Here is a 20107-nt window from a genome sequence, read left to right as displayed (position 1 = left end):
ATTGCTATAGAAAGATTTCCAGATCTCTAGGATTAAAAAAATATATATAGACAAAATATATATTATCTGCTACCTTTGTGTAAAAAATGGATTCATAAGAATATATATTTGTATTTGCTTTTATACACTAGGATTATACAGAAGAACCTATAGAAAGCAGTAGGAACAAGAACAGAAATGTGCACAAACCTTCCCCATTTGTACATGGTATTTTTTCTTCTTAGACCACATGTGTATACTATTCAGTTAAAAAATAAATACAGTATTTTGAAGAATATAAAATATAAAATAAATTCCATGAAGAAAACAGGGGAACTTTGTGGTTTTTGAAAAGTTGTTTGCTACTCTTATAAAAATCATTCACAGGAAATATAAATCTACGACTTCCAGTTTCCAGTACACCATGTGAGATACTTGAAAGTTGTGACTCCATTATAACAACAAGCAAAAAACTGAAAATATCAGCACCTCTTCTTAGATTCATGAGTGAACAAGGTCATGAGGAAAACCATTTCCCAAAATTGGAGGGACTGGTGGGTAAACACAGAGAAATCACAACCCATAGTAGCAGAAAGCTCCGGAGGAGCCAGTGCAGGGATAGGAAGTCTGAAGTATAACTGCCACATTGCTGAAGACTCAGTACAGACAGCTTGGAGCATTAAACACCCAAAGGACCAAGTCATTGAGGAGGGAGCACTTCTGTGAGTTTTACCTCCTGATGTTCTACCAGGTTCTCACAGTGAATGATCAAGAAAAATCTCCCCTGGCAGGTACAGAGAAATAGTAACCATTTTGAAATATGCCAGAACATTCTGTCCTTCTTAACACGGTCTGCCCCCAGGAAAAACTATTTAACCAGAGTCTAACCTGCTGGGGTTTTATAAGAGCCTAACTGACCTGGGGGGAGGGAAATACCCAGTTCCAGCACATTGAACCTTCCCTGTGGGAGAAAAAAAATATCCAATTCCATCCCACGTTAGCCACCCTGTTCCACCTAAAGAAAGGAAAGAAACTGAGACGTACATGTGAAGTTCAGAGTCCAGAGGCAAAGATTCACTAAACGATTGAGACCTAATCATAAGACTTCAGGAGATTTCCCACCCCTACCACCTTACTACCACATCACTAATGCCTTATTCCCAACAGTTTCTTTTATCCAGCTATAAAAAAAAAAATTACAAGATATACTAAAAGGTGAAAATGACAGTTTGAAGAGACAGAACAGGCATCAGAACTAGACTCAGATATAACAGGGATGTTGAAAATATCAAATCAACTATGAGTAAGATGCTAAGGACTCTACTGGATAAAGTAGACAACATGCAAAAACAGGTGGATAATGTAAATTCTGACAACAAATAGAAAATCTAGAGATCCAAAACACTACAACTGAAGTGAAGCCTTTCAATGGACTTATCACTAGACTAGACAGAGCTAAGGAAATAATCTCTGAATTTAGGATGTGTTTATATAAACTTCAAAAAGTGAAAAGCAAAGGGGGAAAAAAAGACTAAATAAACACAACAGAATATCTAAGAACTGTGGAACAACTACAAAAGGCATAACCTACATGTAATGAGAACATTAAAAGAAGAGATAAAGGAACAGAAGAAATAATTGAAACCATAATGTCTGAGAATTTCCCCCAAATCAGTGTGAGACACCCAGCCACAGATCCAGGAAGCTCAGAGAATATTAATCAAGATAAATGTGCCCCTTCTAAAAAAATAACAAAAAACAAACAAACAAACAAACAAACAAACAAAAAAAACCTGTATCTAAGCATATCATTTTGAAGTACAGAAAATTAAAGATAAAGAAAAATTCCTGAACAACGCCAGAGGGGAAAGGAGAAATACCTACAGAGGATCAAAGACAAGAATTACATCTGACTTCTCAGAAATCACCCCGCAAAAAGAGAATGAAGTAAGATATTTGGTACCAAGAGGGAAAAACAAAACAAAACAAAAAAAAACAAAGCCCACCAATATAGACTTCTGTATCCTGCAAAATTATCCTTCAAAAGTAAAAGAGAAATACGTTCTTAGACAAACAAAAATTGAGGAAATTTGTTGCCAGTAAACTGCCTTGTAAGAAATGTTAAAAAAGAAAAATGACATAGGTGAGAAACTTGGATCTAAAGAAAGAAAGGAAAAGGAGTGGAGAAAAAAATAAGTACAAATAAAATAAAAGACTTTTCATTTCCTTATTCTTAATTGATCTAACAGGTAAGTTTATTCAAAATAATAATAGTAACATGTCTTCAATTATATATACTTACATATATATGTGTGTGCTATATAATCTCATGTATATGCAAATGAATTAAGCAATGGTACAAGAGACAAAAGGAAAGAATTAAGATTATTTTGTTGTTATAAATTATTCACATTACTTGTGAAACAGTACAGTGTTATTTGAAAGTGGACTTGAGTTAGTTGTAAATATATATTGCAGAGATGATCAGAGTGAATCAAAAACACAACGTAACTATACATTACCTACAAAAAATCCACTTTAAATATAAAGACACATATAGAAAAAAGTAAGGAGTGGAGAAAGATATACCATACTAATACTAATAAAAAGAAAGCAAGAGTAGCTATATTAATTCCAGACAGAGCAGATGTCAGAGTTAGGAAAATTATGAAGGATAAAGGGGAGGCATTATATAATGATAGAGGTCAATTCTCCAAGAAAACCTAACAATCCTTAACAGGTGTGTTTCTAATGATAGAGTATCAAAATATGTGAGGCAAAAATGGACAGAACTGCAAGGAAAAACAGATTAATCCATTATTATAGTTGAAGATTTCAAGACACCGCTATCAGAAAAGGGCAGATCTAGCAGGTAGAAAATCAGTAAGAACACAATTCAGTCCAACAACACCATTAATCAATTGGATACAATGGACGTTTCTAGAATACTTTATCCAACAACAGGAAAATATACATTCTTTTCAAGCTCACATGGAACCTTCATCAAGATAGACCATCATACTCTGAACCATGAAACACACCTTAACAAATTAAAAAAAAAATCATACAATGTCTGCTTTCAGACCGCAATGAAACAAAACTAGATATCAGTAACAGAAAATTCCAAAATATTTTCAGATCAAATAACACATGGATCAACACAGAAATCTCAAAAAATAAAATTAAAAATATATTGTAACTAAATAAAAAATTAAAACCAACTTTAAATTTGTGGGATGCACTAAAAGCAATATTTACAGGGAAATTTATAACATTGAATATATAAAGATATATGTATTAGAAAAGAAAGAAGATCTAAAATCAATACCCAAGCTTCCATTTTAGGAAACTAGAAAAAAGGAAAACAAATTCAATTCACAATAAGCATAAGAAAAGAGTAGTAAAAATTGAAGCACAAGTCAGTGAAATAGAAAAAAAAAAAAATTCATTTTAAAAATCAGCAACACAAAAAAGCCAATTCTTTGAAAATATCAATGAAATTAATAAGCTAACTAGAAACAAAAAGGAGAGAGAGAGGACACAAATGAATAATATCAGAAATTAGAAAGGACATCACTACAGACCCCATGGATCTTAAGAGGATAATCAAGAAATGCTATGAACTGCTCTATGCCATCAATTTAATAACCTAAACAAAATGTAACCAAATCTTTTAAAGTCAAAATCTGCCAAAACTCATACAAGAAGAATTAGACAATCTAAATAGGTTGGACTATATCTACTAAATAAATTGAATCAATAATTAATAAACTTCCCAAACAGAAAGCATCAGGGCCAAATAGGTTTACTGGTGAATTCTATCAAAATTTTAAACACATAATAATATATCAATTTTCTATAATCTCTTTCAGAATTTAGAAGAAGAGGATATACTTCCTAACTCATTCTATGGGGGCGACCCTAATACCAAAACCAAACAGAGACATTAGAAAAAAAGAAAGGTACAGAGCAATATATCTTATAAATATTAATGCAATGGTTTATTTCAGGTATGCATGACCATATCAAAAGCATTTGACAAAATCTGATACCCATGTATGATAAAACTGCTTAGTAATTAGGAATAGAGTACTACTTCCTTAACTTGATAAAGGCCATCTACAAAAAGCCTAAAACTATCATCATACTTGATGAGAAACTCAAAACTTTTCACTAAGATCAAGTACAGGGGAAAGATGTCTCCTATGATCACTTTTTTACAACAGAAATGGGCTGATCTATTAATGGGTGCCACAGAGCTAGAGATGGTTCAATATGGTTTTACTTAAGGCCAGAGATGCTAACCCCCTGCTATTGTAGTTCATAATTACCTACTGGAAGACTAAAGGTGAGCTGTGCCATATCTACATGAGAAGAGGCAGAATTATGCCATCTTTCAGATTTTTTTCTTTATTTAAATTTTTTTTCTATCACCACTTATCCTCCCTATACCTTCTTCTACCTCTACTCCCCGTTCCCCATCCGCATGCCCCCACAATAAGTACCCTGTTGTCTGTGTCCATGAGTTCTTTCTCTCTCTCTCTCTCTTTTTTAAACCACTTTAACCCAACTTTGAATCCTCCAAGGCAAGTGATATTCAGGACTGCCTCACGCTTTCTTCTCCTACATCCCTATCGTCTGTCCCACCTAATCTGAATGTCCTGAAAGTCACACACACCCTCAAGACAAGGGTCTATAATTACAAAATGGCCACTAAGCTCAAACCACTATGCGGAATAATCTGGGTTTATTTTCTGTCGTCAGTCTGACCAGTCACCAGGCAATCGGTACATTTCTCCTGAGCCAAAACAACTGAGTCGGAAACATAGCCAAAGCAACTAACTGCACCTATCATTTAATCTAGTTACTCCAGTCATTCAATCAAACGATCTCAGTTGTGGTGAAATCTAATTCATGGTAAGCCTTTTACACCTTTCTAAGTCATAGGAGCTGGGACTGGGTATTCCCCTCAGTAGTCAAAATTTCAAATCTAATTGTTTGCTTTAAACCACACTGGAATAAGAGACCACTAATAAATGTGTCTTTTTCTTGGTTCAGCACCAACCACATGCCTAACCAGGTAAATTGCTTGGCACTAGTTTTCCCAACTTAAAACAAACAAACAAACAAAAGTTGTGAAAACATTAAGAACAGAGTAATGAAGATAATTGCGATAATAAGAATGAACCTGATTCTCCTTCTGTTTGGAGGAGCAGCAATCCATCAGGCCTTGCCCTTACCCCCGGGGACAGTGGCTAACTTGTACGCTTGGCCACCGCAGCTTCAGGGATCGGACTTCAATTTCTGCTTTAAGAATAGACAAAAATCAGGTCCAATAATAAGTACAAGTGTTATGGGAGAAATCAATGTTTGCTAATGCTTTCAGATCTTGATTGAAAACTGCCTGGGGAAGAACATTTTTTAATAATTATGTTTGCATTCTGTTCACATAAAATCAGTCTTCAGTGTGGTTGAGTTTCGGCTCTCCCTCGATGTTTCTCTTCCATTCTTCCTTGAGAAAAATCTTGTGGAAGCATGTTAGAGTGTTGTTAACTTTTTTTTTTTTTTTATCTTTTGCAAATTAGGTTTTAAGAATCCTTTTTCCTAGAAGATAAAAATGTGTAATTGAACGGTGGCTGACAGTGTCCTGTTAAAACTATATACCTTGTCTCCAGACGAGGTAGTTTTGGGCGCTACAGTTGACATCCCTAAAAACAGGAATAGAACTCATAATGAGAGCACAGATAGATGTGGGCAGGAACTGCTATAATAATAAACTTAGCCAACTGTCCAATTACTAAATTTTTTAAAAGAATCAATTCTTACTAAATGCCAACGGAACTTTCATTTCCAATCATTTGTTTAATTTCATGTGCAAATTATACAGATGCAGTTGTTTCCAAACTCTTGAAACAGATTTGGGGGCCATGTTGTTTGAAGTGACTATAGTTCAGAAACATCTCTTTTCAATTAGCTCTGAAACCTCTTTCAACAGCCTTTCATAAATAGGCCAACATCAATGGCATGCTCGGATTCAGCGCGAAATCTCTAATGGAAATACACAATGGGCCTTGCGCCATGCCTGCGGGGCACACATCTTCCATCTCAGACAGATTCAACGAGAAGTTTTGCCAGATATTCTGGGTCTCTCACTTTTTGGTCTCAGGTTCAGCTCATCGCTAATCAATGCCTGTGCTTTTTAATTACATTGTACAGTCAGTAATGATTTGTCACGCGTTGAACCTGGGCGGTCTTCTGAGCTATCACTGATGTAAACAATGGCAAAGGCAAGGTAACCTTAACTGCCCAGGACTCCACACTGGAAAAGGGAGACATTTCTCCGGTAATAGGCAATGCTTACTTAGGAAGAAAGTAAAGAAAGGCAATGTCCTCTATTTAAGATACACTAAATACTAGAGGCCTGTCATTTCTCTCTCCAGAATCCTGGACTGGAAATTGCTGCCCACAACAGGGCTGATATAACTTTTATATCTCCTGTTGCACTAAATGATCTGGTTGACATTGAACATTCAGTAAATAGTTATTGATTAATAGGAACAAGTTTTATCATTTTTTTTTTTATATTGACATTTCCCTCTGGTACAGATAAATTCCAAAATTGATTTTATGTTGCAATAACTAGGGAATCGAATGCTGCATGGCATTAGAGAATAAAAATCTTATTTTTTTAGTAAATAAATATTTCACATTTTGTGGTGATCACATCACTGATATAGTATGGGCAATAATCAATAAGAACAAATATTTAACCAACTAGAATGGACACCAGTTAGTATGCCATATCAGAACTTATATCAGCCCTGCCCAGAAAACAAGTCATTGATACTAAGCAAAAAACAGAAAATAAGTCCTGGCCGGTTTGGCTCAGCGGTTAGAGTGTCGGCCCTCGGACTGGAAAGTCCCGGGTTTGGTTCCCACTATGGGCACCTACCTTGGTTGGAGTTTGTCCCCGGCCCCGGTTGGGGTTGTGTGGGTGGCAACCAGTTGATGTGTCTCTTCACATCGATGTTTCTTTCTCTCTCTCCCTCCCGGTCTATCTGAAGATAAATGCAAAAAATGTCCTCGGGTTAGGATAAAAATAAAAAAATAAAATAAAAACAGAAAAAAAGAAAAAGAAAAAGAAATCTTTGGGAATACAAGAAAATAAAAAGCTAAATTCTAAAATCTCTCACTACTATCTGTTTTCATTTTCCCCTCTATTTTAAAGTCCTTTCTGTCAAAATGTGCTGTAACAAAGAGGCTAAACTATAGCTGCAAAAGGAACTGAGAAAAGAAAGTTCTGCAGTCATTTAGATTCTGTATCTCAAACAACTTTAATCCCATTACATCTGATTCTAGCAATAAGAGGATTCTCTAGTTATATATTAATATATGGGTAAGAGAAGCAACATGTTGGTATATCTACTCCTAACATAAAATTAATAAGTAAAGGTATGATCTGTTTTACAAAAGAAAAATTAATAGATACTTTTTTCATTTCCAAAATATACATTAGTGTGCTCTTAGAATCCTTTAAATAGCAAGAATCTGTGGTGCCTTTAAAATATGCTGTTTCAGTAAACACTAGAGGCATTCTCATTAAAGTTCAGAAGAAAGACAAAAAAGTCTATTAATGCACCTCATCTCAAAGTTGCAGTCAATGTAAGAGGTATAAAATCCAGAAAGGAGAAATCAACATTTCATTATTTGAATATAATATAATAATATGAGGCTATCATATTATATATATATTTTATCTATATCTATATCTATATCTATATCTATATCTATCTATATATATATATATGAGATCTTACAGGATTTGGCAAAAGTAGGTTTACAGTTGTTCATATGGAAAATAATACAATAATTCAGAATAATAATACCAAAAAAATGAACTCTGTTTTGCATACCTATGCATACTTACAACTGTAAACCTACTTTTGCCGCACCATACATATGAAGTACTAATTTAAACACCTAATAAAAGGTATAAAAATGGCCCATCCGGTGTGGCTCAGTGGTTGAGCATCATCTTATGCACCAAGAGGTAACCAGTTCAATTCCCATTCAGGGCACATGCCCAGGTTGTAGGCCAAATCCCCAGTGGGGAGCATGCAGGAAGCAGCCAATCAATGTTCTCTCTCATCGATGTTTCTCTCTCTCTCTCCATATCCCTTCCTCTCTCTCTAAAATCAATAAAGAAAAAAAAATTTTAATAATAAAAGGTATGAAATGCATTACAGTTCAAATATTAATTGCTTTCATACATAAAAGAAATTACACTTTTTTTTTTTTATCCTCACCCGAGGACATTTTTACATTTTTTGTTCAGGTAAGTGGGAGGGAGAGAGAGGAACAGAGAGAGAGAGAGAGAAACATCGATGTGAAAGGAACACATCGAGTGGCTGCCACCCGCACAACTGACCAGGGCCAGGGACAAACCGCAACCGAGGTACGCGCCCTTAGCGGGAAGGGAACCCGGGTCTCTCAGGACCGCAGGCGGACGCTCTAACCGCTGAGCCAAACAGGCCAGGGCAGAAATTACACTTTCAAAGAAGTAATTTGAAATGTACAATGAATATTGAAAATTCACAACGCTAAACAATATAAAATATCTAGAAGTCAACTTAATAATATATTTTTGCAAGTCCCAAATTTAAAAAGCTGGATCAAAAGTAGGGTTGAAATTAATGGAAAGATGCATTATACCTCAAAAAAAGTGACACACTCTTAAAAATATATGAACTTTTCCTTAATTTAGCCTATGAACTTAATTCTATTTGAAACCACAATGTGTGATTTTTAAAATTATTTTTCTTTATTGACTTTAGAGAGAGAGTAAGGGAGAGGGAGGGAGAGATAGACCACCTCCTCCATGCCCCCCACTGGGGATTTGGCCCAGAACCTGGGCATGTGCCCTGACAGTGAATTGAACTGGTTACCTCTTGGTTCATGGGTCAATGGTCAACCTCTGAGCCACACCGACCTGGCTACAATGTGTTTTTATAATAAAGAAAATAAATCTAAAGTTAATTCAGAAGAAAATCCTGGGGAAAATTATTGAGAATTTTTATGAAAAAGAATAATTAAAGAGGACTTCTACTAAATACTAAATTGCATAGTAAAAGTATAATATTTTTGCCCTGGCCATTTTGGCTCAGTAGTTGGAGCATCAACCCATGGACCAGTGATTCATGGGTTCAATTCCAGTCAAGGGCACGTACCTCGGTTTCAGTTAGACTCCGGCCCTGGTTGGAGTTGTGTAGGAGGCAACTAGTCGATGTGTCCCTCTCACATTGATGCTTCTCTCTCTCTCCCTCTCTCTCTTCCCCTCTTCTACTTTCCCACTGTATCTAAAGATAAATAGAAAAATATCCTCAGATGAAGATTAAAAAAATAAATAGCTCTGGCCGGTTTGGCTCAGCGGTTAGAGCGTCAACCTGCAGACCAGAGAGTCCCAGGGTCAGTTTCTGCTAAAGGCACGTACCTCAGTAGAAGTTTGTCCCTGGCCCCGGTTGGGGTCATGTAGGTTGCGACCAGTCAATGTGTCTCTCTCACATCAATGTTTCTCTCTCTCTTCCTCCCTCTTTCCCTCCTGCTCTATCTGAAGATAAATGCAAAAAATGTTCTCGGGTGAGGATAAAAAATAAATACATACATACATACATAAAAGTATAATATTTCTAATACCTTGGTAGTAACACAATTAAATAACAAAAAAATGAGTATAGAGACTACTAAAAAGCAGGCTATGATACACATATACATTTAGTTATATTTAAGTTTTCAAATCAATAGAGAAGAAAAAGTTTTTCCAATAAATGATATTCACAAAATCAGCTAACCATTTGGAAGAAAGTTTAGAACTTAATCCTAAACCATATACCAAAATAAATTTCAAATTGACTAAAAAATTAAATATAAAAACCAAAATCATAAAAAATTAGGTAAAATAATAAATGAATCAAAAGACACAGTTAATAAATCCAAACAACATCAATACATTTTAAATGTATATTGTTAAGTGAAAACCAGTCCTAAAGACTATATAATGTATGATTCCACTTATATGACATTCTAAAAAATGTAAAACTATAGATATGGCAAACAGATAAGTGGTTGCCAGGTGGTTGGAGATGAGAGGGGGTTAAAAAGGTAAAGCACAGGAAATGTTTAGGACTATGAAATTATTCCATATGCTACTGTTGTCATGAATAAAAGACACTGTGCATTTGTCAAAACCTACATATCACCTTGCTGTACCAAACTAAGTATTAAGTATGAGGGTGGGGCATCCCAGAATGAAAGGTAGATGTGACAACACAATCTACTGTATTACATCAGTGTAGAGTTGGGGAATAAAGGTACTGACCTGAGTAACTTTGCAAATGACTGCAAACACAAAGCTAAAGAAAAATGGAACTATATGTAAGCATTGCATTCTAGTTGGACAGTTGTTTCCTACAGGTTATGGGTTAGAAACTCTGAAACTGCTATATACACACACACACATACACACACACACACACACACACACACACACACACACACACACTGGGATTCAACAAATAAGTAAATGGGTAGTGGATGGCGGGATCCAGGTTTCTCACTACAGGAGTGTGAATGTACAGATAAACACGAGCTAGGCTAGAGTGAACCATGTGTTCCTGGATTAGAATTGGAAGCATCAGTATGACCTCATATTTAGCTTCATAAAACTGATGACTATATCTAAAAATAAACACGAAAACAAAAATTATCATTATATAATTATAATTTAATGATTATATATATTTTTAAATTATAGATATGTGTATATACACAGGTTAGTATACACATGTGTATTTGTTTTGCTCTGTCAGCTGAGAGTCTAGAAACAATGACTGCCCAATAGCAATGAGCACACCCAGTACTCAAATCTTGGTTTCTAATACCACTGTACAATAAAAGAAACCAGCATTCCTTAGAGACATGGTTGATTTTATGACTGGAGAAAGGAATATACAAAATGAGCCTAAAGCATTTTACAGTGTCAGAATGTAAAATCAAGGAAGTGCTCAACAAACAAAATGAGTGTGAAAAGTCAAAGGAAAACAAGTCAATTGAAATGACCAAAATTGGAAAAATCTGAGCAACAAATCTGTAACACTGTATTGGATTATAACCCAAGGCATAATGTGTGTGTGTGTGTGCGCGTGTGTGTGTGTGCGTGTGTGTGCGCATGTGTTTTATATCCATGAATCCATACAGATATGAATAAATCATTGAATAAATAACTAATCTCCTGTAGAGAAAAAAATACAAATAATGTATGTAGATACTTCCTCCCTCAAGGAGGTAGAGCATAGTTCTCAAGAACTTAAGTATGAGGTGTATATAGTGACTTTCTTCCAAAGATTACACAATGGAAATGAAAGGTGGGGAATAACTTTAAAGTAAAGAAATCTGATAAATATTACTTTAGCAGGTGATCAAAGTCAACACAAAAAGTAATATCTCACTGATAGCATGTATCCTTGATATATGATGAAATAGAATTTTATCCCTGTGTTCTTTTCCCCCCAAACTCATAACTTCAGTCTAGTCATGACACCAAAATTAGACAAACTTAAATTGAGGAATATTCTACAAAATATCTGACCAGTACTCCTAAAAACTCTCAAGGTTATCAAAAACAGAGTATGAAAAACTGTTACATTCAGAGGAGCCTAGAGACATGATGGCCAAATGTAATGTGGTATTCTGGACAGAACCCTGGAGGAGAAAAAGGACATTAGGTAAAGACTTAAAAAAAATTGAATGAAATATGGCCTTTAGTTAGTAATAGTGTATCACTATTGTCTCATCAGCTATAACAAATGTCCCCTAGATAAGTAAGCAATTAAACTGAGTTCAGAATATATGAGAAATTCCTGTACTATATTTGCAAATTTTATGTAAAACTATTCTAAAAGTTTGTGGGTTTTTTTTAAGGGATGAATATTTATCTGATCTCTAAGTGAAGTACTTTCTAAGCATAATGTCAGATTAATAAATTTGACCACATGAAAATTAGTAACTCATAATACAATAAAAAGGCAAATTAACTGGGAGGAAATTATTTCCAACATATCCTTTAGGAAAAAAAATGTTAATATCTTTTAAAAATGCTTTTAAATCAATAAAATCATTTCTTAAAAGCAACTTTATGAACTAGTAGTTCTCAAAAGAAATACAGCCCTGGCCAGGTAGCTCAGTTGGTTAGAGCATTGTCCTGATAACACCAAGGTTTAGGGTTACTGAAACCTCTGTCAGGGCACATACAGGAATCAACCAATAAATGCATGGATAAGTGGTACAGCAAATCCATGTTCTCTCTTTCTCTTTCTCAAATCAATCAATCAGTCAACCAATCAATCAATACAAAGAAATGCAGGTTGCTCAGTTGGTTGTAGCATCATCCTGTGCACCAAAAGTTGTGGGTTTGATTCCTAGTCCAGGCACACACCTAGGTTGCAGGTTCAATCCCGGTCAGGATATATATGGGAGGCAACCAATCGATGTATCTCTCTCTCTCTCCCTTCCTCTCTCTCTAATAATAATAAAAACATATCCTCGCATGAGGATTAAAAAAGTAAGAGGGGTGAGAGCAGGAAGGAGGGGGTCAATGGAGAAAAAAGGGGTGAACATCTGTAATACTTTAACAATAAATATAAAAAAAATAAGAAAGAAATGTAAAATCCAGTAAGTATACAAAAATGTTCAAACTTACTAAATGAAGATATGTAAATAAAATTAAAGTGAACTAGTTAAACGGTGATTTTAGAAATAACAATGTCCCATACAGTGCAAAGGGAAATAGGTACAGTTCTAGGTGAGCATAAAATTTAATGTTTCTAGAAACAAAATTTAACCACATGTATATAGAGGCTTTGACATAGAAAAATCTACTTATAGAAATTCATCATAAGGAGGTAATAGAGGATATAAAAAAAAATAGTCATCGTTGAAGATCTCCAATAATAGGGATTTAATAAAAACAATTATTATATAATTAATTTTTTCTTTATTGATTTTAGAGAGAGAGGATGGGAGAGGGAGAGAGAGATAGAAACAATGATGAGAGAGAACATCGATTTGCTGCCTCCTGCACGCCCTTCACTGGGGAGCAGTCCCACAACCTGGGCATGTGCCCCGACCAGGAATCCAACCAGCTACCTCCTGGTGCATGGGTTGACGCTCAACCACTGAGCCACACTAGCCAGGCCAAAAACAATTATTATAATATATGAAATGTGAAACTGTGCAATTGATAAATATCAGTTATAGGTAATTTTTTAAAACAAATATGGAACCATTTATAATGTGTAAGAATTAAAAGCAGTTAACTTATTTTTTAAAATATGCACATGTTGGCAAAAGCAAACAATAAACTACACTCCACAGTAGTTTCTTATGGGAGGTAGAATTCAGCATGAGGAGGTTAGGAAGACTATCATTTTCGTAATGTAAAAATTATATTGTTTGTGTCTTTAAAGCATCCATGAGTTACTTTATCATTTTAAAATTAATAAGATGCTATATTTACAAGTCTAGTTCCAAAAAAAAAGTAGTCTGAGAAATCCCAGTTTATATTTTATGTATATAGGTATAGAAAAAAATAGCTAGAAAACTATAAACCCAAAATGATTAACAATATTTATTGCTAATCATAAGATTACTGAAAAGTTGGGTTTTTTCTTTTTTTGGTGCTTTCTGAAATATCTAATTTTTAAGGAAATAAACATATTATATAAAATGTTTTTGTTTAACAAAAATATAAAATATTTTTAAAATTCTAAAACAATTCATAAATATACATTTATTTTAATGAGATCGAGAGTACTAGAATTATCCTTAGAAAAGTAAATCTCATTCTATTTTACTGCATGTATTCACTTATTCAAGTATTTATTGATCAACCTCTAAATAAAAGACAATTTTAGAACACAGATCAAGACATTTGAGATTAAAGAGAAATGAATAATTAAAGTTTAAAAATCTAAGAAAAGCCCAGATTAGAGAAACTTTCTTTTATAAATTATAGAATATAATCTTTCGGCTTTTAAAAGACTTTACATTCTTGAAATTAAACTTGGACTTATCTGTATACTTGTAACATAACTGGTCAGCACAAATTACTATTAATAGTAACAGAACTAAGGTTTCTGAATTGTTTTGTTGATCATGGAACAAAATAGGCAAGGCAGAGTGAACTGAATGACTGACTGAATCTAATGTCATAAATGTAAAACCTTTAGAGAACACTGAACTCAGTGGCCGGATATCAAAATCACCTGTTCAGCTTTAAAAAAAAAAAAAAAAGCACAGTCCTATGCCAGTCTTGAGAAGTCTCAGGGGTGAAGCCCAGCACCAGCATTTTTTTAAAAGCTCCATAGATTAGTCTGATATCCACCCCACACTGAATTCTGGCTCTAAATAATAGATTTAATGTGCTTGAGCCTGAACCATTCACTGAGAGAACTACAGAAATGCCAGTTTGTTAATGGTTATTCACCTAGCTGCCAATTTCTTACTTTTAATCATTAAGTAGATATCATTTTTTTTTCAGAGTTGCTTACTTTACACAACACACTGAATTGGCTCTTTATCCAAAATTCACCATCTTCCGAAGAACGTGTATGATGTAAAAATGTTGCTTTCTTTAAAAAAGAAATCAGATATATTTAATCATCTCAATAGAGTATACCTGGCTTAGAATGACTATATTTAGAACACCTACTAAATTTCTAAGGCAATTAAAGGTGATATTTGGGCAAGATGTCCACCAGGTACAAACAGCAAGGGTAAGGGGGCTGAATTAATGATACAGGAGCCTCTGGAAGTTACATCCCTATAATGTCTTAATATAATAGAATTAGATTTTTGAAGTGGAACCAATTTATAATCTAAAGGAATTTCTGAGGCTAGTGACCTCTCCCAAATTAAAGCATCCAGCAAAATATAGCAGTCCTTATCTAAGTTGAATAGCCCCTAAAGAGTGCCCAATGTGATTTTTTTCAAAGAAAAATGCAGTTGCGTTATAAAACAGGCAGTAGTGGAAGAGATTTGGAATTAAGTGCTTTAAATAAGTTTAACATGAGAACATTTTCCTATTGAATGTCACCTATACTTTTAATGGGATAAAAAATTAGGTCCTACCGGTCATTGGAGATCAAAACATAGGACTGTGTCTAATCAGCATACCAGCGCTGCCTGAAATTACATCTCTGATGGTAGCTCACAAGAGCACAGGGTAGTTTCCTCCCAAAGAACATTCGAAAATATGTGTTGCTTTCCCCCCAGTCATTGTTGCATTTTATTTGGCTTCTTGATCTTTGCATATTTCAAAGAATGTTACAAATAAACTGATTTTTGACACACAATTTGGTCTCCTTATCATCAAATTCTCCTGTCAGGGCCTTTGAGCCATTGTTTCAGTAGCTCTAGACTTTGGTCCTCTCTCTAGAATGAATTAATTATATTAATTTGGGCACACCTGGATATCAGTTTCCTTATCTACAAAATGAGAGGCAAACTGAATGATTTCTAACGTGCCTTCCACTTTTGTCTCTTCAGTCTCAAAATGAGTGAGTTCTCAGTCTATTTAAGTGGCAGAAATCAGTTTTTATATAACCTCATAAAATCGCTGAACTGGGGCACATATTTTCATAGACTGTAGGAGTGAGGAATGTTACAGCCTTAGCAAAGTATATTAGACAACGATTGCTTTTCTAATGCTGCCTAACAAACCAACCCAAAAAGCAGGGGCTCAAACAGTGACTTACTCTCTCACTCATATGCAGTTTCTGTGACAGTGCCGCTTCACCCTGTAGAAGGTGTGTGGCTGGGACAAATCTGCTCTGTATGTCTCATTCTGAAGTGCAAGTTGGAAGGGTAGCAGATACCTAGAGCAATTTTTTGAAGGCTTGGAGTTCCCAAAAAGGGCAGGTGAAAAGACCAATGCCTGCTAAGACAATCTGTTCAAAACGAGCAGACTGCCACTTCCGTCTACTCCCATTAGTCAAAGCCGATTCATGGCCAAGGCTAACTTCAATATGGCAATAAAGCAGACTTCTTCCAATGAGGTTAAGAGCGAGGAAGAGAGCAAGTACTTAATGAAAAAAATTCTAATCTGCCACAATGACAGTCCAAAGAGGAAGGAACTCGTGGATGCAATTTTCTAGGTGACTTAATTCAGGGGATAATTATCACTCACTCAACAAATACTTTGGAGGAACTTCTGTGTGCCTGGCAGTATTCTAAGAGTAAAACGTCTCTCTGGTAGATTAGATTTGGAGGGTAAAGAAAGAAAATAATAAATGAAGAAGATAACTCCTAGGATTTAGGCTTGGATGGTGATGGTACCACCTGCCAAAATGAAGACTCTGGGAGAAGCAGGTGTGAGATAGGGAATCACAGCATCTGTTTTGGACTTTGACACGTGTACCAGTCTTCACACTTGATGAAGTGCCGTCCCACCCATCATATCTTATTCATTTTCACCTTAATAAGGTAAGATGGATAATAAGGTGTTTTGTTTTATTTTGCTGCTTTAATAAGAACAAATTTAGCAGCTTAAAGCAACACAAATGTATCATCTCACAATTCACTCGGGTCAGGACTCCAGGTATAAGTTAGCTGGGTCCTCTAAAAGGAAGCTGTCAGGCAGCTGCATATCCCCATCTGAGGTTTTCAGTCCTCTTCCAAGCCCACTGATTGTTGGCAAAATCTATTTCCTTCCAAGTGGAGAATTGAGATCATTATTTCCTTGTCACCCATTAGTCAGGATCACTCTCAGCTTTCAGAAGCCACTTGCCCCCATTGAGAGACCACAATGTAGCCGTTAGCTGTATTTCTCCAAGCCTGCAGAACCCTCTCTCACTTATTTTCTCACCGGCTAAGAAAATTCTCAGTGTGTAAAGGATTCCTGGTTAAATTAGGTTCACCCAGATAATCACTGTATTTTCAGGTCAACTGACTTAGGACTTTTATTCCAGCTGCAAAATCCCATCCCAGCTGTACCTAGATACACATTTGGTTGACTCGGCAGCAGATAGGAATCTTGGAAAGACCATCTTTAGAATTCTGTCTACTGCATAAGCCCACTTTGCAGGTGACACAACTGGACCTGGGTTAAGTTGACCACCATCCAAAAGCCCGTCTAGTGACAAGGCATCTACATGACTTTGGTCCTGGGATTCAGTCCAGGGCTCCTTGTACCATGTCAGGCTTCCTCTCTCCTCCAGGAATAATTCCTGCCACATAATGACCACTTCCATCCTATGAAGTATAAACAATACCACACCCTACAAAATTATAATTAATCACCTTATTGTTTCCATCTGTGCCTGTTATATCTCACACAGCACTTCCTGCAGGAATTAACCAAAGCAGAGAGTCCTGCTCCCGGCTGGGGCGGGGAACCTATTTTCTGCCAAAGGCCTATTGGATATTTATAACGTCATTTGAGGGCCATACAAAATTATCCACTTAAAAATTAGCCTGCTATATTTGGTCAGGCTGATTTGGTGAGGTGTGTGATGTTAGCTGGTATTGATTTCAAGGGCCTTCCGTGGCCCATGGGCTGGATGTTCCCCACCCCTGAGAGAATCATCACTATTTATATCTGACATCTGCATTTACTAAGGAAAGTCTGCATGGCCTAAAAAAGACCAGCATGCTATGAGACCAGCATGTTAAAATGGTGCTGGTGTTAATAACATTATCTTAAAATAAAAATTTTGTTATCGAATACTCCTGAGAAACACTGAATTAAACAAAATCAATCTAGTAATGCAAGACCATTTAAGGCCTCAAATATGATAATATGTGTTATGGAGTGTGGTAATATGATTTCTAATATATGTACTATACACACACACACACACACACACACGTGTACACACACACATATATATGGTCATTCAGCAGATCATTGAAATATATTTCTCAGATATATTTGGTTTTCATCCATAGTTTTTTGATTCACAGCTCCCACACCCCTTAGAATTTCCTAAGTGATGAGAGCAACAATGTTGTCCCTTGTTACGTTAATGATGACTTTGGGACACCACCCAAGAGTGCTGGTTGCTATAGAACACAACCATGTGGTTAGAGGACTGGAAATTTTAGTCCCACCCACTGATTTGTGGATGCAGGAGAAGGGCTTGAGGTTGAATCAATCTCCAATGGCCAATAACTTAGTCAATCATGACTACATACTAAAGTCTCCATCAAAACCCAAAAGAACAGCTCATTGGTACTTTATTTCCAAGAGCTTCCATGTGCCACCTTGCCAGCCCCCAGATCCACAAGGACCTCACCCTATGTGTCTCTCCATCTGGTTGTTTGTATCCTTTAACATCCTTTGCAAAAAATCAGTAATCTAGTGAGTAAATTGGTTTTCCTGAGTTCTGTGGGCTGTTCTAGCAAACTAACTGAACACAAAAAGGGGGTTATGGAAACCTCTGATTTATAGCAAGTAATTCAGAAGCACAGGCAACAACCTGGGCTTATGACTGACATCTGAAGAAGAAGGTGATCCTGATGGATTGAGCCTCTGGAGTCTGATTCTATCTCTGTGTAGACAGTGTCAGAATTGAGTTAAAACCACACAAACACATTGAAATTGAGTCTCAGGACCCTTTATAGAGCTACAGAGGGAGATACAATGTACTAAACTTGATCGAGAGCCCCTTTTCTATCAAGCATCTCAAGGTGCCAGCACTCCACAAAACACTAGCTGAAACATGTCTACTTCCAAGCATCAGTCAAGAGGTGCCCCTTACATCTCTGGCTTTAGTTGTCATGGTTATAGGTAGGTTGGGTAAGTCCATTCTACCCTGAGGAACTCTTTGTATACTCAGAATGACCAGTAACAAGTTGATATAAGCAGTCTGATGATATCTAGCAATAGATGTGCCTTAAATAACTAAAGAGATAATTAAAACTCACACTTTTTTTTTATGCTCACAGAATATGTTCTAGAAATGGACCTAGACAGAACACAAGGTCTAAAATGTGTCCTTTGTATGCATATATTGGAAGAAAAAACCTCTAGCACAGACATAAATTTTCACATCAGGAGACCTTAGAGGGATATCAAAGTGAATATTAAATTCATCCAGGATAACTAACCTAAAAGACGTAAAAATCAAATCTGACATCAACTCCCAACACTTGGTGATAAATCTATGGTTGGACATAGAAAGATGACATGCCTAACTAACACTAGGTGTGTCGTTTCTGAAGCACTTAAAGGAAACCTGGGAATGTATTGCAGGTGACTCCAAATGTACACCAAATGCCAGACAGCTATTTTCATTCAGATGTTCAAATTAAGAACCATAACCATAATATTATTTTTTCCTCGATGCAAACAAATGAAGCAAGCAACAACAATAAATAAGACAACTTATTCTTTCAATGATTGATATTTCTTCAAGTACCTGCATATTTCTCCAGTGCTCTTTTAACTTCTCTTTCTTGTCATGGGAAAATATTGTACATGGCCTTCTGCTAAGATCTGCAGAGAAGAAACTCAACAGTCTTATGTAAGACTTGCTGGTGCTCATAGCAAGAGCTCAACTAACAAATCACTGGAAAATTGTCACCAAATGGCCAACTCACTGGGCTACCAATAGACAGAGCAGCATGTTTTATTGTTTACATGCCTATCACAGGAGCTTCAATGAGACCAACACTGAGACTGTAAGTCTTCTCATTACTAACATCTAACAATTAGGAACTTAGTAGTGAGGGAAGTGGGGAGATACTAGGTTTTCCTTTAGGTAAGAACACATTTCCTTGTGCTCTTCCTACACACTCTCCTCCAATCTTCAGTGCTGGCTCAAAGGGGCCATCATCTTCCTGGAAACCAAGTTATCTCTCTGTTCAAGGGAGAGTTTACGGACCAACAAATTAAACACTTCTTGTGTTCTTGGCATTCTTTTCACCAAACACACTGTAATTAATCTAGAGATAGTTACTTTAAAAATATCAGCTCTAGAAGTGAGCACAGAAAAATGGCCCTCCTATATTTTCAAAGAGAGTAATCAAAGAAGTAGTATATTCACGTTCAGGAAGGTAACCATATTCTCTAATC

The sequence above is a fragment of the Molossus molossus genome, unplaced genomic scaffold (assembly GCF_014108415.1).
Source record: "Molossus molossus isolate mMolMol1 unplaced genomic scaffold, mMolMol1.p scaffold_m16_p_8, whole genome shotgun sequence".
NCBI lineage: Eukaryota > Metazoa > Chordata > Mammalia > Chiroptera > Molossidae > Molossus > Molossus molossus.
This window is presented reverse-complemented; position numbering follows the sequence as displayed.